The 24,373-nt window shown below is 27.0% G+C and overlaps 1 protein-coding gene across 10 annotated transcripts in view; it reads left to right on the top strand.

The window, feature by feature from the left end:
- Nucleotides 1-3,740: 3,740 nt before the first annotated feature.
- The window catches only part of LOC107451325 (DENN domain-containing protein 4C-like), a 94,672-nt gene continuing 74,039 nt past the window's right edge, over nt 3,741-24,373 (top strand). For 5 of the 10 annotated variants that reach the window (XM_087155034.1, XM_087155037.1, XM_087155030.1 and 2 more), the window contains exons 1-3: nt 3,744-3,985; nt 5,908-6,010; nt 7,952-8,050. The gene's annotated coding sequence lies outside the window, so the exon portion shown is untranslated. Of the gene's footprint in view, nt 3,986-5,907; nt 6,011-7,951; nt 8,051-24,373 lie in introns of all 10 variants that reach the window. The other 5 variants (XM_087155038.1, XM_087155031.1, XM_087155032.1 and 2 more) reach the window with 3 other exon arrangements.

The following is a 24,373-nucleotide window of genomic DNA, read 5'->3' as shown; positions in this document are numbered from 1 at the left end:
TCGGGAAAATTCAAATAATGCTTAAAAACTGGAAAACTCCCGGAAAAATAGTTTGTTCAAATTATATTATTTTTCTAAACTCGTTTTACGATATTTTCACGACAGTTTAGCTTAGCAAAGGTGTTCTATGCATAAAACCAGTTGTCTTTCTTTGCAGAAGAACGCACAATGGATTAAAAAATTAAATAAAATAAAATGGCGGGAAAAAGGCTCAAATTTCAAGACCGCCTAACTCCCTTGAATATTAAGCTATAATTTTCAAACTCGGATAGGAAGTAGGCCTCTATGAACGGAACCACCCTACTTAAGTAAATTTTTACAGATAGATTAGGGAGGTCGGAGTGACCCCTTACGTCTTTTGCGTAGCTAACCGGGAGAGGGTAATTAGAGCTATGTAGTAGCACGAAACCCGTATAAGCGTGGTCCAACGACAAGGACCATGTGCTAGTGACTTACTATTGGAGTGAGGGGGGACTGGTTCGAACCTCGGCTTTGGTCAATTTTTAAAATGTTTTTTCTTTTGTTTATTTTGCATTATATTATTTTTCTACTGTGTCGTTCAATGTATTGAAGGATCCTATGTTTAAAAAATATTTTTTTTGTTTGTGAAATATCAAATAATGCTTAAAAACTGGAAAAAAAACCGGAAAATTAGTTTGTTTAAATTATATTATTTTTTTAAACTCGTTTTACGATATTTTCACGACAGTTTAGCATTGAAATGGTGTTCTATGTATAAAATCGTTTGTCTACTTAGGGTCCGAGTTTGAAAATTATACCTTTATATTCAAGGGGTCTTGAAATTTGAACCTTTCTCAAGTCATTTTATTTTCTTATTCTTTTTTCTTCATTATTCCATTACGCTTTCTTTGCTGGATTTCACACACAGAAAACACCCCATGCATGCTAGAATTTCAAAAAAGATACAAAAGATGTCGAAAAAGAGCAAATTAACTGATTTTCCTGGATTTTTCCATTTTTTTCCCATTTTCCAGATGAAAAATTCTATTTCCTACATGCAGAACCCTCCAGATTATCGAAAAACACATAAAAAAAATATATAATTTAATATAAACAAAAAAGGAATTTGTACGTCCCTGGGAATCGAACCCAGGACCCTTGCCTCCAGCAGCGAACTTGCTTGTCTGGGGGCCTTCCTTTCAGTCCACGGTGATACAAGAAGCCTACCACAGTTTCGCTTGAAAAGCTCTCTCCTCTCATCTTCGCAATATGCCTTTAGGGGCCCACTGTGCCCTATAAAAATTCTCTTCGGCTGCCTTGTTTGAACCATAGACCCCTACTTAGGGTTCGAGTTTGAAAATTATACCTTGATATTAAAGGGAGCTAAAGGGTCTTGAAATATGAACCTTTCTCGAGCCATTTTATTATTTTTTTTTTTTTTTTATTATTCCATTACGCTTTCTTTGCTGGATTTCACACACAGAAAACACAACATGCATGCTAGAATATCCAAAATGTTACAAAAGAGGTCAAAAGAGAGCAAATGAGCTGATTTTTTTGGATTTTTCCAGTTTTTCCCCATTGCCCAATAAAAAAAACTATTTCCTACATGCAGGATCCTCTAGAATATCGAAAAACACATGAAAAAAAATAATATAATTTAAAATAAACAAAAACAAAAAAAAAGAAATTTTTTTGAAAATTTGTCCGTCCCGGGGATTCGAACCCAGGACCCCTCCCTCCAGCAGCGAACTTGCTTGTCTGGTGGCCTACCTTCTAGTCCACGGTGATACGTTAAGGCTACCACAGTTTCACTTCAAAAGCTCTCTTCTCTCAACTTCGCAATATACCTTTAAGGGATTGACCTATAAAAATTCTCTCCGGCAGCCTTGTTTGGACCATAGACGATGAAAAACCCAAAAATCGACCAAATTATACTTTTTTCAATTTTTGTTTCAAAAAATAATAGTTATATCTACCTACAATTTTAAAAAAAAAATTTTCAATTTCAGTCATTTTTTGCAAAGTTATAAGCATTTTAAGATTTGTTAACAAGGTTATGTAAACTGTCCGTTTTTATTGTTAAACTGTTTTTCTCAATGTTGTTTTTTACGATAATATTCAAACTTCGAAAAGTTCCTTGCGCATCAGTTTTGAATAAATCTTTATTTTTTCTTCATATTTATGATTGGTCTAATGTTCCGTAACCAATGTGATATAAATAAAAGCTGAATACTCACTGAATATTTTTTAATTTACTTTAAATTGTTATTTAAATTTCAATTTTTAAGAATTATATAAAGACTATGATATTTTGATTTTTTATTTGTTTAAAATTAAGTGCTAAGTTGTTCAAACATATCCAATTTTATTTATACTTATTCAAACTGTAATATAAATGAGTTTCATACAGCTACGATAAAACTCATGCGCAAGAAACATTTTGAATTATTGGAACATTTAGTAATTTAACTTGCGAATAAATTATTAAAAAAATTATAACTTTTCAACAAATTAATATTTTTGCTTCAAATTTTGGGAATATCTTTCTAAATGCTTTACTCACAATCTATGAAATTTTCATTAAACATGGTTGATATTTAAAAAAAAATCATTTTGAACCTGAAGTGTCCCCTTAAAGCAATTAGATCAATAGAACCTGAACATTTATAAATCGCAAAATGTTATTCTAGATGCATTTTTTTTTATCTTGAATTCAGCTTTAGTTACTTTTTTTTCTGTAGTGATGCCAATCTTTAGGGTAGATATAAAAAAAAATTATGAAAATTTTAGTTTGATGTATTGAATATGAAAAACAATTTTCGAATCAAAATATATTTTCAGAAAATAAAGAGATGCTTTCAAAATTAAGGGAGCGTGAAGTATGATTCAAAAATGTTAAAGATTTTAACAAGCAAATAATGTTTACAAAATTTGCATTTATTTTTTCTTCAGAAATTTAAATTTTAGTTAGAACACCCCTTTTGACATTTCCTTAGACCAAGTGTAAGTGTTTGGAAACTTAGAGTTAAAAGAAAAGTTTTAAATACATTTGTAAAAGTAAGTTAAATAAGAGAAAGTTAAAAAAAAAAAGAATAATAGTTTAATACCTCTCTTTTTGTATTATTTTTAGAGAAGTCTTTCACTGCATTCGAATACAGTGAAAATTGTGAATAGGATCTTGTTCTCAATTTTTAGATTTTAAGTTTCAATAGTTTTCTGCATTTTTTGTAATAATTATATTTGTGAATTTTTTTGTATTAATGTTCTAAACAAGTCATGGATTGACTCTTCAAAGGTATTTCCCTCTTCAAAGAAAAGATAAATTACAATTTAATTACAAAAAGGGATATTTATAGGTAATATATTCCTATTATTAAAAAATAAAACGTAATAATTTATGTCATTTTCTTTAATCTTTAGGTCAGCGAAATCTCCCTACTATACTCCAAACCACCTTATTTTGATAGGGCTATCAAAAGCACGCGAACCTATGATCCCAACCAGTGTCATGGAAACATCTAACCCCCTCTCCAAAAGGTCCAAACTGTGATGGCAAGTCTGAAAAACTTTTAAATACATATTTTCGCTGCCTCTTTTAGTACTTCTCTATACCCAAGTGTTTTGTTTTAGCCTTTCCCGCTAAAAGATTTCATTTACCAGGTTACGCTTCAAATCTCTGTCTCCCATTCGCGAATTTTTCCTAAACAGTGAGAATGTCCCTTGAGGTTAAACAACGGGTGAGCCAGTTGCTTTAGGCCGATCATGTAATTTAAAATTAAAGAACTCATGTAACAGAAATAGAAGGTCAGAAACGTCTTAATCAAAACAAATAGTATACAAATTTGGCAAAAAATTTAATTTTTTGTTTTTTCAATAAGCTTCGAGAAATGAGATTAAAATGTTCTATTTTTAAAAGACTATGAAGAATGGACCTCATTTAAGAACTCCTTAGACTGCACCAAAACTATTGCTGATCAGTTATGAGATTTATCTATTTATATCATGATAACATCATATGCAGGTTTGAGTTTTTGTATTTTGAAATAAAAAAAGTTAATTTTAGAAGTAAATCATCTTTATAGATAAAACAACAAAAACAATTAAATTACTAAAATCAACTCTTAAATATATAACATTTATGTATAGTTTTTATGTTTTGTAAATGTATTTGATTTTAACGAATCTTTCTCAAGGTCAAAGGAAAGAAAAAAGACCCTTAATGCTTTTTATATTTTCTTTTTAATATAGGATGCAAGGGAAGACAATATTTGTTCAATATATGTCAACAAATAGTTCACAGCCAGTAGTACACAAATATTTATTTCGCAATTTTTAAGAAATTTATTTATAATTTTTAAAATAAATGTTTATTTTACTTTATCTATTTACCTATATTTTTCTTATTTCAAATTTTTTTTTTTGTGTGTTTAAATTAGTATATTTTTATAAAAAATACTCAGAACTTTGAAAATTTTTTTAAAAGTTTTTAAATATTTTTCATAAAACTTTTTTTCAACTTTTTAATACTTATTAGTTATTTCTTAGTGTGATCTATAATGTCATTTCATTTTTAATACATAACTGTGTTTGTTTCAGTTTTTTTCCCTTTTAATATTATGAAATGAAAAAAAGGTATTGTAGCTTTTTTTTATTATGTGTATTTGACGCAATTTTTCGCAACTTTAATTTGTCTCATATGACAGGGAAAACTGTTTTTTTCTAATAAATTAGATATAGAATTTTTCTTAAATTTATTTTTCTATTTCGATCCTTATGAAACATACACTTAATTGTAAAACTTATACTTAACATTTTAATTTTATTTATTTACTTTTAGTTTTTCTTTTCTTGATATTTATAATGCATATCATTATTATTAAAAAGATTTTATTTTTCATATATTATGCACACACAAAGCCACCAGAACATCATAGTGGCCCCACTCTCTTTCTTTTTGTTATCCAGCACAAAACTTGTTGAGAATAACCAAGAAAACCTTTCAGGGGCCTCAAACTAAATAGCACATTTAAATTCAGTGCCACATAATGTAATTGATATTAAGATTTTACGCTACACACAGTGCCATCTCCTTATTAGTGTGTGAAAAATTAATCATTAGATCTGAAGTTATTCAGTTTTTTATTTATTTTTTGTAAATGTTTTTCTTATTTGCAGTTGCCTAAAAAACTGCATTATATTTTCTGAGACTACTAGCTTTCAGGAATTAGGTATTAAGTCTTTTTCTTTTCTTATCTAAGTGCATTAATGTGTGGATCCATGCACACATTTTATACAACTCCCAACACTGTTTCTTCTAGATTAGCAATTTTGTAGTATGAGTGATGAATAAAAATGTCATGATGAATAAAAGCGAAAGAAATCACAATTATTTGCTAAAAATTATAGTTTGTATTTTAAAAAGTAAAATAAAAATCACCTAAAATTTCCTAGAGTTAAAAAATTTATTGTAAGACATCCCACAAAGTCAAATTGTTTTTTTACTTTAAAGTTCATTAATATTTTTAATCATTAAATTGTTTCATTAATAACTGTTTTAATAATATGCCAATTTGTTCTAAGTTAAAACTTGCCAGCCATTTTTCAATAATAAAAAAAATTAATTTTAAAGTGTGTCATCAATAATTTCTACAGGAATTTGTAACTAACTTCCTAGAAAATTTTTACGAATATCTTTACGAAATCTTATGTTCCAATTTTGTTTTATAGTATTTGTGGCAATGATACTTTTTTATGCTAATATGCTTGATTTGATACTATATCAATATTCTCAAACCAATTAATATTGCACCTTAGTATGTGAAAATCTGTTCACCAGTTCACACAATTATTCACAGTCTTCTTTTTGTGCATTCTCCATAGTCTTTATGCTAATATATTCTTTTACTGAATTGTTATTAAATTGTTAGTATGAATTTTTTACAGACTTATTCTGAAGCTTTGTGTGATTTTTGGAAAAATTTGTTTAAGCTAAATGAAGGAAGAAAAGAAAACAACATAATTGTTCATTCTAATCCAGTTAACAAAGGTATTAATTCCCTTATTATTTTAAATATTATAACGGGAGAGTAGGGGGGAAACTGGGTACCTTGATTGTGTCAAAATTAATTTTGTTTTTCAGTGGGCAAACTCTGAATTACACGTCACTTGTCAAAAAGATGCACCTATCATATTGTTGGTGATTAATTCAATGCATCTGTGTAGATAAACTTGTTTTTCTGTATCAACTTTAATGTTCTTTTGTTTTTAAATCTAGCGTTATTACAATTATTTTTAGTACAGCTTAATAAACGTAATTACTAACGATTCATAACAAACAATAAGGTTCATTAGTATCACTCTTCAGTAGAACCTTTACTCTTGGGGGTTAGACAGGGTAACACCCAATCTTTCCCTAGGCTGAGACCATGAAAGCTAGAAAACATTGAAGGAAGAAAATAACTGCATTCAAGATTGAACAAAAGTTTCATGGAATAAAGTTTATTGCTTCTATTTTCATATTTTGTGTAGTTTTTGAAGACAGCAGAATTGTAGTTTATGCTTTGATATAAAAAATTCTCTGCAATTTTCTTTTAAAAAAATGCTATAGTTTTCGTAATGAATTTTGGTCAGACCCCTAGATGTTTTGTCCCCCTCCCTTGAGTACAGTCTTGACTACATCACATGTAAATTGCCTGCATAATTTCAGTAAATTTCCTTATAAAATGGAAATGTCTGCTACTTTTTCATTGAAATTCTAGCTTTTCTAAATTTCCCATAGAGTTAGCATTTATTCCTGGTCTTATTAATGGGGTGATTTGACTTTTTCTAGAAAAAAATAATTTATAACAAAAGTTATATATGTGTGACTTTTCATGACTGTTGTCTTGTACAAAACTAAACAAGGGATATCTGACAGCTTCTATGTTGAGCAGATCAACTCCAACACCCTTTAAATCTTAGCTAAACAATCTTTCCCCACTTTTCCTTACATCTGAGAATGAAAGACTATGATGTTGAACTAAATTTATGTATTATCTTTTTAATTATCCTTTTTTTAATAAACTTTTATAATTTAATAATATCTCACTGCCATGTATATTTTTTCCATAAAATTTTAATTCTCTATTTTGGTTGTGTTTTGTGGATAAATTTACAAATTAAGTCATTGAAATGTAACATCACAAAATTACTTATATATGATCTTTTGTGATGACTACTTGTTGTCATTCTATAATCTGGTCACTATAAAACAAAGATGGCAAACCTACGACACTCGTGGCACTAGGTTTTCAGATGTAATGGTGGTACACAACAAGTATACTATAAATTACTTTATTTGCTTACATTTACTGCAAAAGGTTTTTAAAAAATCTCTAAGACTGACAACAGCAAAGGTAGATTCAGAAACGAGCATTATTGTGTGCATAAGTTAATATGCATTTATTTTATGATCTTTTGTCTATTTTAACTAGAATTCTTAAAATTTATATCTGAATGTGCTTTAAAAAATCACAAGTTCTCTGAGTTGTTACAGGAAATAGAATCTCAATAGGACAAACTTTTTACGTTGTATGCAGTTTCTTCTCAAATTTGAAGAACTTTTAGATGAAATTTGATTTTTCATACCAAAAAAAGAATTTACTTAATTTATGGGTTCAATTTAACTGTGTGATTTCATGTTTTTTTTTATTCAACAGATTTAAATTAGAAATTGAGAAGAAAAGTTTAAACTGAAAATATGTTGTTTGAGATCCCTGAAGTGCAAACTTGATATATATTCCTGAAAAGAATAGCGAGTTTCGCTGATTTATCTTCTAAAGGCAGAAAAATATTTTTAAGAGCTGTTTGGATATTACAAAATTCTGATGAAATATTATCAAAGCTATTTTCTATTTTCTCTATTTTGTAAATTTTAGAAAACATAAAAGTTTTGCTTTAAGATCTCCCTTTGCTAAAATGAATGATCATAAAATGTCACTTTTTTTAGTGGTTTGATATTTCGGAAAGGAAACTGACAGAATGGTCTTGGTAAAGCATTAGAAGAACTTGAGAATGCAGATTTGAGGAATTGAACACAAAAAATAGGGTAATTTAATCCTTAGAAAATTGAATATTTTCATACTTGTTTTTAATGTGATATTATATATTTATTTATAATGTAATATTAAATGCATTTTGAAATGTAATAAGTGCATTAAGTTCTTAAATTGAATTGAACAAAATTTTTTTAGAAACTGGAGGAAAATAAAGGCAGATTAAAATAATATTTTCAGTTGTATTGATGAGTAGTATATGGGGGGGGGGAGGCTACAGGACACTTTGCCCCTTCCTCATATACTACTATTAATTTCCTATTTTTATATTAAAAAAATTTAAAATATACCTATATTTTGCATTTTTATATGAAATATTAAACAAAATCAGCATATTTAAAAATTCTTATTTTTTATATTAATAATTTTTATTTTATTAATAATCCTGTATTTTATATGACTTTAGTAATCAAAATTCTTATTTTTATAGTAATAATCCCTCATTTTTTTATGACTTTAGTAATAATCCCTTATAAATAAAATTTAAAATATCGTTTTTTATTTTACATGCAAATCATAATCGTAATATTTATTTTTACCTTTAAAATCAAAAATATATTTTCCACTATTAATTTTTCTTATAGCTTTATCAGATAATTCCCCTTGACATTTCGAGAGATAAAAATCTTTCTCATCATTGTCTACTTCTAATCTAGCTACAATAGAGTCACCGTATTTTGTATTTATTTTTCTCAGCGATATTTAATTATATTTACCTATCTCGAGTTCATTTAATTTGTATGTTTCAGGAAATCGTTTGAGGTCATTGAATTCTTCCATTTATTTAGAAGCATTTTTTGCAATATAATTTCTGTAATACATACACTTGTATAACGAACATCCAGGTCCTAAAATTTTAGTACATTTAGGTACATCAATGTCAATAGATGGTATATTCAATTCATCTAATATCTCTTTTTCTAAAATACCTCCTTTATAAGCAAATGTACCACCATATAGTTGATATAGGTTATTTATATAATTTTTTACGTCTTGATGATTTATCCATAAACTATTCTTATTTCTATTAAATCTTAATCCGTGTACTTCTGAAGTGCATTTACGTACAATTTTCAATTCTTGATCATTCAATTCACAATTGGGTGTAAATACGCCAATATATTCACCGATTGGTAAATTTAAATGAGCCCATCCTATCTCTCTTACAATCTTACGATTGGGAAAAATAAATCCCTGAATGTTTAGGATGACTGTAATCTTATCCATTTATTAAGAAACATTTTTTAAAAGCCAAAAGCCACAGTATCATAATTATCTAAAAGTCTACATTTATCGTATCCAAAGGTATAACGTTTATTTGTTTTAATACTTGAAATATTTCTATTTTTTTCGATTTTAAACTGATTGATATCTACATCTAAACAATCTGTTTCACCTGTTATTATTTTAGTCCTATTATCAAAGTCTAATATGGTTTCACTCTGATAAGACATTTTAAATCCTTTTACTTTTCCATGTACAGATTTATCATTTAACTTATACCCATAATCTTTAAAGGCTCCAGCTATCCAAGATGTAATATATTTATCATTTCCCAATTCATCAGTCCATTCTCCTAACATGCATCCCGTTTCAATTTTATTGGTACCGTCGTCTATATATACTACACTATCTGTATCATAATAAAGTACTTTATCTCCAAAAATATCTAACATTTCATATAATCTAATTCTGGCAGAACTAGTTGTAAAGGCAGCTATATATACATTAGTATTGAAGTTATTTTTTTCAAATTTATCTTTCATTTTATAACTCATTTCCACACAATCGTTGTTTAAAAAATTCATATTCAAATCTTTAATAGTATCATTTAGAATAATTCTATAAAAATCTTCAATTTCCTTCACATATTCAGTTTGCTTCATATTATTTCTTTGGCCAAACTTAACCCATAAAGAATTTAAACATATTTTAGCTATGAATCTCAAACCTGGATTTTCTTCAATTTTATCTAATTTAATATTTAATTTTTCCTTAACTACTTTTCTATACTCTTCTTCATTTTTGAAATTATTTTTCCATTTATCACAAGTTTCTAATTTTATTTTTAAAAACATCTTGACATCTTTTCTAAATAGTTTATTCGATTTATTTTTGAAATGCCACACTTCATAAATATTCAATATTTTATGTCCTTTTTTAACAGCTAATCTGATCTCATCGGTAGTCCAAGTTCCAATAATGCATCAATCACAATCATCGTGTTTACATTCCGAATTTCTTATCTCATGACACATTTTGCATTTCTTCTTTTCTAAAGTTGTTTTGAAATGATTGCATTTTATTGTTTCAGAGCAAGTTCTGCATAGTGAAAATATTAATTTTTCTGCTTTATAAGGTAATACTGGATGATATAATTTTCTGGGTGGAAGTACTTTACATTTTATCAATCCATACCAATTTTCATTGTATTTTTTAGGATTAAATACTTTGATAGGATGACCTTTTGGATAGTTATCAAAATAATTTACAGTAGGATATAAAGAACATACGTCAATATATCTGCCTTTTTCATTACTTTTCATTTCATATTTTAATTTGGTAGGTTCACATCTTCCACCATAAAAAGCATCTCTAGGATTTAAAGGTTCTATAAAATCTCTCTTCCATTCCTTTTTCATGTATTGTTTCATATCCTTATTATTATCAAAATCACACTCCCAGATATTTACCAATTCATAACCTGCTTTAATTATTTTTTTATTGATCTTCTTAGTTTGTTTATATAAATCTTCCATAAGCATTTGATTAACAGTGTTTACTTGTGTTCTAGTGGAACATTTGTTACATCCATGCCAGAAACATCCATTAAATTGAAATACTGTATTTTTATAAAATCCATCTACCTTATAATATTTTTCACCTAATTGCAATTTTTTCTCTCCTCCATTCAAAGCATGACATATATTAATATTTTCCTTTTTTGATATGTAATCTAACCAAGCTATTGATTTTTTACTGTACTGATCTTTTTGAATGACATTTTCATCAATAGCTATTGTGTTTTCTTTCAAGAATTTATCTCTGTAAATGGCCATACATAGACCAGCTAAAGTTACATATTTAAACGGATCTACATTCACAGCTTCTAAGAATAATCTTCTTAATTCTAAACAACCTTTTTTTAAAATATCTATATCAGATCTGCAGTATTTTATAAATTCCTTTTGGAAATCAAAGGTTTCATGTTTAATGGAATCATACCATTTATCAAATTTTTTCCTGTCTTCATCAATCATATAATTATATCCATAGTAATATTTATCTGGATATTTACCAATATAATTTTGATTCTTTTGTTTGTTGAATAAATGAGGAAAATAACCCTTGGCCAGTTCATTTAAATTGAATGTTTTTGGAAATTTCTTGAGTGCACACATTGTAAAATTAATAGAATCAATAAACCTTATATTATACTCATCAGCTTTCATATATACTAACTTATTTCCTTGATAAATTGTGGATATTTTTATATGTTTTTTAAAACAATACTTAGCTAAAAATTGAAAATCAAATCCTTTTCCATAACTATATATCCAATAGCTATACTGTATATATGAGCTATAACTGTATATCCAATGTGTTCCTCTCTAAATAACCATTCACAAAAATCGTTTTCATTTTTAAATTCTGTTTCGTTTCCATGAAAATCATGACATATAACTAGATTCACTTCATGAATTCCTGTATCTTGCTTGGTTTCAACATCAAAAAATAAGTATTTTTCTGTACAATCCGATTTACATTGCGTACACCATTGTTTTTTAATACATTTATTTTTTACACAATTATCTTTACATACACCTCCTTTACTTTTTTCATTTTTCATGAAACACTAATGACCTTTAGTGACCCACTCCCAACAATTATTATAACGATATTCACCACATATATGTTTACCAGGGTCTCTTTCAAATCTTTTAATATTTCTTTTACATTTTAAACATTTCCATAAAACTTTACAAACACTAGGTTTCTTTAGAAATTCTTTTTTATGATTATCAAAACAATCTTCTCCTTTAAATTTACGGTTACATTTTTTACAAAATATTTCCTCTCCTTCACAATCAGATTCTTTAACAAAACACCTATCACATTGTAAAGGGCATTTATGTTGATCTGAACGTTTATAGCCCACTTTACAATAATTATTCTTACCTAAAAATCCTGTCATTGATGTAATGACATCAAAATGATTTCTATTCTTATATATAAAAAAAATACATGTTGATTTATAATCACCATTATATATAATTTCATTACCATTTTCTCTGCAAACTATATTGATCTAAATGTCTAAAAAATTTTCAAATATTTTAACTTCTTCTAAACTGCACACTTCTAAAGGAATTTTGCATATATCATGTAATTTTATAGCTAATGTTTTTTGTAAAACGCGACCTTTTTTAATATAAATTATATCATTGCTTGATAATTTTTCAGTACATAATTTATCACTTAACAGTTCAGGATTTTGGATAGCTAAAGCTGTTACAATTGATCTAGCCAAACATATATTATCATCATTTTTTATTTGACAAATGCTTTTCTTTTTTGCTGGATCTGTTTCAGAATACATTTTTAAAACCTTGTGTCTACCACCGTGAGGTAATTCGATGACATTAAAATCAAATATACACTCTGTTATATCGAGTTCTTTATATTCAATTTGGTTGGATAATTTATCAATGTATTCATTAAAAGCAGTTTTAGTTGACATCATTTTATCATGAAAAGGTACATTTAATTTGGGATTATGTATAATTACATCTACTTTTCCTATAATATTTCCAATAGCCCTTTTAAATATATTTCTTAAAATATTATAGTATTGTTCAGGTAAAATTTTAGATCCTACCACTCTATATTGTTTTCTATAAACTTTATATTTTTTAATATATTGACCTCTGAATTCAATAATTTTATAATCTGGTTTAAGGAAATTTTTAAGATTTACCTCTACTTTTACCTTATCTTTTATTTTTTGGGGCCTATACAAAGCATTTAAATTAGTTTCAGTTAAAATATTTTTTTCTGCTTTCGGTATAAATTTACCATCTTTATATTTTAAATTATAAGAATCAAAAACTTTTTTTAATTCATTTCTTTGCTTAGGATATTTATTAAATAGTTTAGTTTTGCTTTCCATATAATAAGAAGCATCTAATCCTAAATAATCTGATAAAACAGATTTATAATTTCCTGTACTTTTGATATATGAAACTATTGATTCAATGATATTTGATTTTTATCTCTTATCAGTCAGGACAGGAATTTTAAGTTTAGTTATCGATTCTCTTAGTTTTTTAATACTGAAAGTTGAGAGTACATTACTCAAGTGTTTGAACTCCTTTGCCATGTTACTCATTCATAAGGAAGAAAATTTATAAATGCTTATTATCCAATTCTTTCATACATTTTATATGAAAATTACTTTTAAAATGCCGTTGTTTATGTGAATAAGTATAATTTTCCCCACATTTGCATTCATAATATGTATATTTTCTTTTGAGATCACAATTTATACATCTTTTAAATAAATATTTTTTGAATTTGTAAAATTCGTCAGCTGATTTCAAAGTCTTACAATCACAACAAAATTTCTCTTCCATTTATTAGAAAACTTTTTTTTAAATATTTTCTGCAGTTAAATCTCATAGTCTTTACGAAACGAATTCCAAATTTCATCATAAATGTTTTGCTTTTTAGGACTACCTAACTTAATATTGTTAGAAATATTATAATATTCACATATCTTTTTCATAAAATATTTATAATTTAAACTCTTTTTAAAATACATATAATCTAAAAATTTTAAAAACATTTCATCTGCTTCAACTGTAAGAACCAAGTTCAATTTTCTTTTTAACTTTTTAAAAAAACTAATTCTAGATGTGTATCTCTGTTTTAAAAAAATATCTAAATCATTTGTGTGATGCCAGAATTTGGCATTACATATTTATTTCCTATCTTTTTAAAATATCCTTCATTACTTAAGCTTATTTTTATTAATAGAATTTTTTTAAAAAATAAATCAAAAACTTAATCTTTTTAAACGAACATAAAATATTTATTTCTTCTCTTCCAGATCAATGTAACGGATACTTTCTTTTTATTTCATTATTATGCAGACATATTAATTCACTGTCGCCTATAATCGAAAACAAAAATCTATTTATAACTTTTTATTCTAATTTTCCAACGGCTAAATGTTTCGGTTGCATGGTTATAATAATTCACATAAATTTGTTGGCGACTCGTGATCGCCAAGGTGTTCTTTTAAACCCATGTGGATATGCTAGTTGGCTTTGTTTTTGGCTATGATATATTATGATAGATCGCCAAATTTTGGATCTCCTACCCATACTCTTTCTCTGTCCGTTGAGAATAAATATATTAACTTTTAATTTCTAAATTGGTGAGGCTGGGACCCCTTTGGGGGGCCTCCCAGTCTCAATTTTCTAACGGTCAGAAATGTTGTTCTGGCTTTATGATCTCTCAATAGAGAGTATTGTTATTTCATCCCTTTAAGGGATTTCTTATTTAGGAGGAAGATGTGGCCACTCGAAATCTTAAATTATGCTTAATAAAATCTAAATTTACATTCAACGATTTGTACATTATTTCCTGGAAACTCTATTATTCAATTCATTCATTAATGGCCTAAATGAACATTCATATATACCACTATCAACTATACGGCTAATGACGGGGAAGCAAAGCCTTCCCCTCACAATTTGAATCATAATAATATTTTTCTTCTTCCTTATCAAATGTAATTTTTAAATTTGAAAGGCTATTCCTTTAAATCTGATTAAATATTTCTAAATAATGACTTTCCATTTATTTACATAATAATAATTAAAACATTTTGAAACTTATCAGAGTGATGAAAATCGAAGAAACTTTTTTCATGCCACTTTGCGGTAAAAATTGACCGCTTCGTGGGATTCTGACCGGAGAGTGGTGTGATTTTTTTATCTGATAATAATCTTCTTTATAAGCCACGTTGCTGAAAACATCTTTAGTTAGGAAAAGAAATGGCAGTTCAAAGTTGTGCCTCCAATGTCCATGCTCCTTCATCGTCAGAATTTATAAAAATTATGCAGGATATTCTTACTGAAACTACTGGTTCTTCTTTAAAAGATATTTGTTAGGAGAAAGATAAATTTTATTATTTGGTGATTTTAAAAATACTGGATGGAGTATTTAAATAAAAAAAAAACTGGTAAAATTTTATATTAATAATTTAAAAAATAACATAGGAAATTAGGGATTATAAATGGATATAGATAATAAGATTAATTTATAAAAATGTTTCGTAATAAAATGACTTCTTTAAAAGATATTTGTTATGAGCAAATTAAAGATAGTTATTATGATGGATTGTTTGGAGATTTTAAATTAATAATAGATAAAAATACTGGATATTTCAATGCTTCTAAGCTATGTAAGTCAGGAGGTAAAAGATTTAAAATGTGGTTAGAAAATAAAGAATCTAAAGAGTTAATTTTATATTTAGCTGAAATCCTAGAAGGCCCGAATTCGGGCCCTCTAGAAAATTCATTATTTTATGAAATTAAAGGTAGAAATGCAACTGAATTAAAATATAATGGGACATATGTTTCTAAGGATTTAATTACAAATATAGCTTGTTGGATTTCACCCGAATTTTTTAAAAAAGTAAACGATGTTGTAATTAATTATTATGCTAATGAATTTAATGAAAAATATAAAAATGATAATGATAAACTTCAAAAGAAATTAGATATAATAAAAATTAAAATGAATGACTTAAAAATAAAAAATGAAAAATATAAAGAAGACGTAGCACCTAAAACATCTCAACCTAGAAAATTAAACATGTTTACAATAAATAGAAAATAATAAAATTGATTCTGATTATCATTATTATGTTATTAGATGTCAAAGAGGTTTAAATAATAAAACTATACGAGATTTAAAATTTAGATATCCTAATTTAAAAATAGCTCATGAAATTCAATATAATCCGAATGCTATTAATTTATTTAACAGAATAAAAGAAAATATTTCTTATATAGAAACTAAATTTAATCATTTAAAATTTAAAGATTATGATATGGAGAGATTTAAAAATGATATAAACAAATTAATTCTGAAATTAGATTAGACGATCAACTTAGTTCTTCCAACTTATACTATATCACTTTTATTTATCCAACTATTTGACTAACACTTTATTACCTTTCTTTCTTATTATTTTTTCAATTTTAAATATTTCTTTAGTATATTTAACCAATTCTTTTTCATAATAAGTTCCTTTTATTTCTTCCCCATTTAAATCTTTAACTCTATAAGTTATAGGATATGTTTTCAAAACCTTAGATATTATAAAAATTTCTTCTGTAAATGTAGGGTGATAACCTCTCGTAAACGTTTCTTCGTATTTTGAAATTCTACCTTTATCACCTATTTCAAATTTTGGTTTCTTAATCACTTTAGGAACATACAAATTATTATAGACTAAACTTTTATTTTCTGGTTGACTTGCTTCTGATGGTGTCATTTTGATAGATCTATGATAAGAATGATTATAATTATAAATTAATTTATCTAGTACTTCTAAGTATTTATCTGTATTATTTGCAGCCATATATTTTCTTATTTTTCCATTTATTGTACGATTAAATCTTGTAAAAACAACTACAGAACACATTATTTCAACATTTTCAGTTGTAAACCAGTGAATATTATTATCTTTGAATAATTTTTGAGTATCTTTATTAGTAAATTCTGTACCTTTATCTGTTTGCATTTTTTCTGGAATTCTTTCTTTAAAAATGAGTTGAAAGGCTTTCGCTACTTCTTTACCTGTTTTTCTTTTAATAGGAACACACCAAGCATATTTACTAAAAATATCTATAACTGTTAAAATGTAATTCACTCCATTATTATATTTACTGAAAGGTTTTATAGACAATAAATCCGCTTGCCATTGATCATCAATATGAGATACATATATTCGTCTTCTTTTAAATTTTCTAATGAGACGTTTATATCTAGTGTAAACATCTTGTTCATGTAAAAAAGTTGTTATTTCTTTTTGAGATAAACCTGTTTTTCTTTTTAATTCATTCATTCCACAATAGCCAGTTTCAGGATCATAATATACATGTTCTAGAGCGTCGTTTTTTTAAAAAAAGAACTCTTTTTAGACCCACAAACTTCACATATTCCTTTCATCATAGATCTTCCATTTTTAGAAGTTACTTTATGAGCATCTTTAGTATTTGTAAAATTTTTACATTTTAGACAATATATAGCTCCCATACCAAATGTTCTTTTAGCTTTGATAATAGGTTTAACAATTCCTCTTTCTATTCTTTCACGAATGGTAGGATTTGGAATTGCATCTAACTCATTTATCATATTTGTATCACATACTTCATTTCTAGTTTTTGTATCTTTGTTTTTTAAATAACAAGCATTGTGTCTGTATGCAGCATCATCTACTTTATTTATAGGTTTTGACCTTTCTTTATATGTTAAATCATCATTCAATCTCTTTTTTCCTCCTAGTAATTGGATTCCAGGACCTGTAAAATTATGACCTGGTAAATGCATTTCAAAGGGTAAATTGTTAATAGCTTTATTAATTACACCCTTTCCTGTTTTACACTTGCAACTCTTTTTATTACACATTTATTTAGATGTAAAAATTATTTGTTGACATACTTGTAACCATTTAATTGAGACTTCTTTATATATCTTTCTGTAGGAAAATATTGTAAATTTTGAATATATTCAACTTCCCTCATATATACTTCTTGTTCAGTCACATTGTTTGATTTCAACAAATTTAATAGTTGTTTATAGAACTTAAAGGCTTGTTTATATTCACTTTTTTTAGCTGAAATCTTCAAAGATCTATCTATTATTTCAATTACACCAGCTGTTAAACTCAAGGCTGATAAGGGTAGAAAAACGAAACTTATTAAGCCAGAAGCACTAAATAAGAACTTTCCTACTGATAACGATAAACTCAATTTATTCATCAATTGATAAGATTTCCTGTATATATAAATTCTTTTTTCAAGATATTCTTCCATTTATATAGGATGAAATGTTTTATCTCGATATCTCATTTCAGGATTCACTAAATCCAACATTAAAAAATCATACGGTTTTACGATGTACTTTCTATACATTTTATTAAATTCATCTTTAGTTAATCGACCATCTATTTCTCTTATTATTTGTCGAATTTCTTTTTGTTTCATCTCAAAAGGTATAAAGTAGTCACTATTACTTCTTATTGTTATAGGTATTTTATAATAATACTGACTTAAATAAATAATAGAAGCATTTTTCTTTCTTCCTCGAATAAAAAATTCTTCAAAAGAATGTTGATCTTTTTCACAGATACAATCATCAAATACAACTAAATTCATATAGGAAGGATCCGAGTCATCTACGGTAATAAAATCCTCTAGTTTGGAAGAAAACAAAACTTGATATTTTTTAAATTTCTTATATTCTTTCAAAACTTCTTTTTTATTCTTTAAGCCTTTACATTTTTGAATATCTTCTAATTCTACATCATCAAATTGAGTATATTTTTCTTGTAATTTTACGTATTTAGATTCACATATATCTTTTGCACACACGTAAAGTCTGTCAAAGTGTAAATCGTCATATATTAAATTAACTAATAAATTTGATTTTCCGCACTTTGAGGGACCATTTATAATTACCGTATATTCCGGCGCATAACGCGCCGGCGCACAACGCGCACGAAAATTTGGATTGTACATGTGCAATATCTCGTCTAGTATCAATAGAAAACCAGAAAGCCTTTTAGTGTGGGAACTGTTTAGGTCCCACCTTACAGATAATGCAAAAAAATTGCTGAAAGAATGTAACACCGATATGGCAGTTATTCCGGGCGGATTGACACCATTAGTTCAGCCATTGGCTGCTTAAACAAACCATTTAAAGCCAATTAAGGAAAACAGAGGAACACTTGGATGTTGGAGGGCGAGAAAAATTTTAAGGAAGGACGACATATGCGTCATGCAAGTTTGGAAACGGTTTGCAAATGGATATGAAAAGTATGGGATGAAATTATGCCTGAGATGGTTAGAAAATCATTCAAAAAATGCAGCATTTCAAATAATCTGGACCGATCAGAAGATGACTGTTTATTTATGGATGAGGGTAACACAGATGATGAAGATTGTGATGACGCGAAGAAAAAGTTTTGCTTAAATTACTGCATTCTGTGATAATAAAAATTTTTAAAAACAAAACAATAACTCTGTTAATAAAACCAAGTATTTAAACCATTTATTTGGTAATTTTTTTGTTAAAATGATAGCGGTTAACTGGATACTGTAGCTTTCAAAATTATAGCTCTTTTAACCTCACATTTAGTAAAAAATATAAAACTGAATTGTAAATTTTTCTGAACAAATGGTTTTTAAACAGTGCTCTAAACTATCATGGTAAAATTACGAAATTTTACCACGTTTATCGCATTTCAAATCTAATCTAAATTTTTATTACTTTTACCGAAAACATTACTAAACCACTTCGTTAAAAAATACTGAGCTTTTTGGTTTTCCCCTATAGCCGGAAATAAAGTAAGTTTTACAATATTTTGGTAGTTTTCATTAAATTTTTTTTTCTAGCAAACCTATCAACCAATCGCAGTATTTTTTTATTAACAATTAATGATTTTTAAGTTAACAATCGAAATCTAAATTTTCTCTGCAACTCATCATAATTTAAAATAATAAATATTATCGTTTATCACAGTAAAACAAAATGAATATAACGTGAACAGAAAAAGAAGAAGAAAAAAAGGTGCGTAAAAGGCAATAATAAAATTGCAATTAATTTTCGAACATATTTGAATACCAGTATTAATTTCATGAACAAAATTAGCCTTTACAGAGCGTAAAATTTCAAATTAGTATTTGCATTTCTGTGTTCTGCAAAGCAGCCAGTACAGTATTTTTTTACACCAGATTTTGCAGATAAAAATTTCCAAACTAGCTATAGAATAGTCATTTTTCTATTTCATAGCACTCTCTGTCCATTTTTCTGTAATCCTTTGTAATTTTATTTTATAACTATTGTTGAACAGCCAACCCGAATTTGAGCTCATGGTTACCAGTGTTTAACTTTATATCCTTGTAATTTTGAATCTAAACCAAAAAATAAGAGAACTCCTGTACAAAAGTATAGGGAGCGAATTGCCTTCATGGAGAACTTTTTCATGGTGAGGAAAACCTCCCGCGGTTTGCAAGACGAAGATGGGACTCTAATAATCCGTGATGCATCTATCACCTGGAATATTTTATGTCTGCCGGGTACGAAATTCTTATCAACAAGCTGTTCTTAGGATTCAAATCCTCAAAACTCATTAGTAGGCTAGCGTTCTTTCCCCTGAGCCTCCACCACTTATCCTTCGTAATTTGAAACTTCTAAATCTTATACTTTTTGTACAGCAAAGCAAAATGTAAAGTTAAAATAAACACCCAAAAATAGCGGAGGGGACTTCGCTCCTTAGGACTTTTTTATTTAGAGGGAAACGTATTAAAGTAAATATTTCTTTCAGGATTCGGCTCAATAATTTAGTAGTTTTCCTGCCGCGGTTTATGAATTTTTTCATATAAAAATTATACAAAAATACAATATATTAATAATTTTTTTCAGAATATTTTTCTAATTAAAAAGATTAAATACAGTTTAGAAGTATCTGAATTAACTCCTCAAAGTAAATATACTAAAAAATAGACATTTAAATGCATGAATTATAAAAGATCCAACATTTTACGCATTTATGTCTAGTTGAATAATACTAATTTTTGAAGTTGCGAAATAAGAAGAGTTCACAATTTTATTACCTTTAATTTTCTTCCTTTTTTTAATAATTTATTAACAGTGTCTAACTTGAGCCTGAAAAAAATTATTAAACATTTCTTTAATTAGTAAAACAAATTCTAACAATAAATTTTAAAATAATCCTACTTAAAAGTTACTACTATGATGCTTCTTCAGAATTTTATAATAGTTAAACTTCTGTTTGCGCATTTGTTTAAGAAATATAATGTGCTTATGTTGCAAAAAAATCAAGATTAAGGTTCAAGAAATATCGCTGTGCTGCATGAACACGAAGCTTATTGCAAATTTATCAGATAAATTACTCAAATATTTGAGGGTTCAAAGAATCTAATTTCTTGTTTTTTAATGTTCTTTTTTTACCTGCACAAAAATATATCTGTTTATATTTGAAGCATTTAAAGAAACTTGATTAATTTGTATCATGGCGTACTATAAACGTACTATATTATCTCAATAGTTGTGAAAGACTCAAATAGTCATTCGCCATAATTTAAATAATTTACAAACTTTCGACTGTTTAGATAAAGAGATGAAAGATAAAGAAATGATGTTGTGTGGTCTGAACATTTTAGCTAATTTAAGAAATGAAATACGGTTAGAAATTTCTGCCTTAACTCATAAAAATTAAGACACTAAAAAATTGAAATGTATGAATTACAAAAGATCTAACTTTTAATGCATTTGTGTCCAGATGAGAGAAGAATTGGATTTTACTAATTTATGAAGATGCGAAATAAGAAGATTTAACAATTTCGTTACTGTTAATTTTTCTTTTATAGTTTTCTTTTATATTTTAGCTTTCTTTATTAGTGCACGAACCACGAAATATAGCTAATTGAGTAAGCTACCGATTTATTATATCAATTGTTAAAATTAAGGAAGGTTGAAACTGATTTCTCGCTTTATAATGTTTTTATTCCGACACGCAAATATATCTGTTTATAATTTTAAAACACATGAATGAGAATGAATTTAATTTATTTGTATCATTTACAAACTCGTGACTGTTCAGATACAAGGGGTTTAAAAATCCGAAAAAGTGCAAAAAATTATGATGCTTAGTTGTACCTATAAACCATAAAAAGCGAGACTCTCTCCATTTTTAACAAGTTATATTAGTAATCAAGTAAGACTTTAATATTGAATCAAAAAATATTTTTAAAAAATTAGAGTTTATTTATGTATTTATTTTCTTTTGCAATTTCCCATATCCGGTTGAAAGATTTTTGTTAGATACATAAGAAATAGAATTTTGATCTGTAAAAGATTTTTACTGTGTATTGCTTTTCGCAATCTACGAAATATGAGAATTTTGCATTTTACTGTTATATTTTTGCTTATTTATTTTTTTATAAAAAATAAATAGTTCAATTAAAAGCTTATTGCAAACAATTGAGAACAAAATTGGTTTTATGAAAATGTTAAATAATAATAATCATCAGCAATATAAGGAAAGAAATAAAAACTGAAATTGATGTTAGTAGAGATCGATTCAAAACATAAAAATAAGAAAAATATGGAAAAAATCTAAAGTTCCTCAAGAACTCTGACCTCCAACAGGGTGGGATGTGAGAAACGCATAACCGGACATCTTTAACTTCTCAATTTACCATACACTAACAAAGAGAGGAAAAGGATCTTATTTTGAAAGAGCTACATTCCATCACCTACTCGTCCCCTTTAAAGCAAACTGTAACTAATTCTAAAATAAAGGTCTTTACTTCTTTTTGCAACAAATATTTTAATATCATCAAGGGCACAAAGATACACTTACAAACTCCTTTTTATTCTGGAAATTCTATTTCATAAAATTGACCATTAAAATTCTTATGATTCTCTTTTTGATATAGACTTTACATTTAATATATGCAGTAAAAAATCGCTAGTTCTTATCTCGTACAAAAGTGCTTGGATTACAAACTACTAATTTTAGTGCGATAATTACCAATAATAATACAAATTATTATAATTTTATCGAAAACTATTTAAAACAGCACGAATTTGAGGAATTAATTATCATGATGGGTCGTGTAAAGAAGGGACAGTGAGTAAACTTTGCCTTTACGAAAATAATTCGAAATAATATTTTCATTTAATGTCTGTCATGGTAGTGTAAAGATTAAAGTGTTAAAATTTTGAGTAGGAAACTTAATCCTTTAATTTTCTATTAAGATATGTATACTGAACTGCTCTAAATTGATTTTATGGGGATATTTATTTGAGCTAAGTCAAATAAAGAATGCAAAAGAATTACGCTGCGTAAATTACGCAACGTTATGTTGAATTACAAGTTCCTCAAAATAAATATTCTACAAAAAATATGCATATCAAATATTTTTTTTTTTTTTTTGCAAAATGAAGAGTAAAAATTTAACTTAACTATGTCGTTTTTGTTAAACTTCTTTATTCCTACTATAATTGCGAAATTTATTATATTTAACTGTAAATAAACTAAGAATAAGTTACTAGATATCAGATATTATTTATATAAAATTTTATTGAAAGATTGGTTTGAACTGTTTTCTAAAAACGGATTAATTCGAAAAAAGATTAAAAGATTATTAAAATAAAGAATTTAAAAAAAGTATGTGTTATTAAGAGAAAGAAATATACTATACAATTACAATTTTATTCGTTAATAAAATGATTAATGAAGGTTAAAGAATACTATTTGTTTAATAACATGAGAGAATTATAATTGTACTGTTCCAATCACTGGATACCCATTCATTATTTTTTTTTCTTGGATAGATTTTTTATAAGGTCGTCATAAATTACAAAAGGTGTCTAAATTAATTTGTGTCCTTTTGTCAGTCAATGGGCTAAATTGATTTTTAATTCCAGCCAATATACGTTTCATAGAACAATACAAAATTCTTTTCTTTCTTCAGTATTAATATTTATATAATAATTGCTGCCGAAAAGGTGAACAATAGTTGTGTATAAGTTAATTATAAAAAGAATATAAAATTGCTTTAAAGTAATTTAATGTAACACTATTAAAATTACCATCTGGTGAAAATAAAAAGAAAAAAGTCAATCTGTAAAACAATGAATTCCAAGAATTTCAAAAATTATCTTCTTTATTTTTTATTACATCATTTCGAGATGTTTTTTGATTTTCGAGATGATTTCATGATTTTTTTCATGACTCTTAGAATTCTTTACTTAAGATAATAGTGTTGAAGTTAATCTAATCGATTAAATTGGTCTGATCGAAAAGTGCGAGCGCATGAGAACCTGGAATAATAACATTAACACTGACCATTCCTAAAAATTATTTTTATATGAAGTTGGAAAAATAAACTGCATTGTTAAATTAACGTGAAATGAGCAGATATTAATTAATTTCCTTCTCTGTCAGTAAACTGAAAAGGTCACTTATACCGCCACTGTTTTGGGGT

This window comes from Parasteatoda tepidariorum, chromosome 11 (genome assembly GCF_982258835.1).
Source record: "Parasteatoda tepidariorum strain Cologne lab strain chromosome 11, Ptep-v5.0, whole genome shotgun sequence".
Taxonomy (NCBI): Eukaryota; Metazoa; Arthropoda; class Arachnida; order Araneae; family Theridiidae; genus Parasteatoda; species Parasteatoda tepidariorum.
The sequence above is the reverse complement of the archived record's forward strand: the minus strand, read 5'-3'. Positions and strand labels throughout refer to the sequence as shown.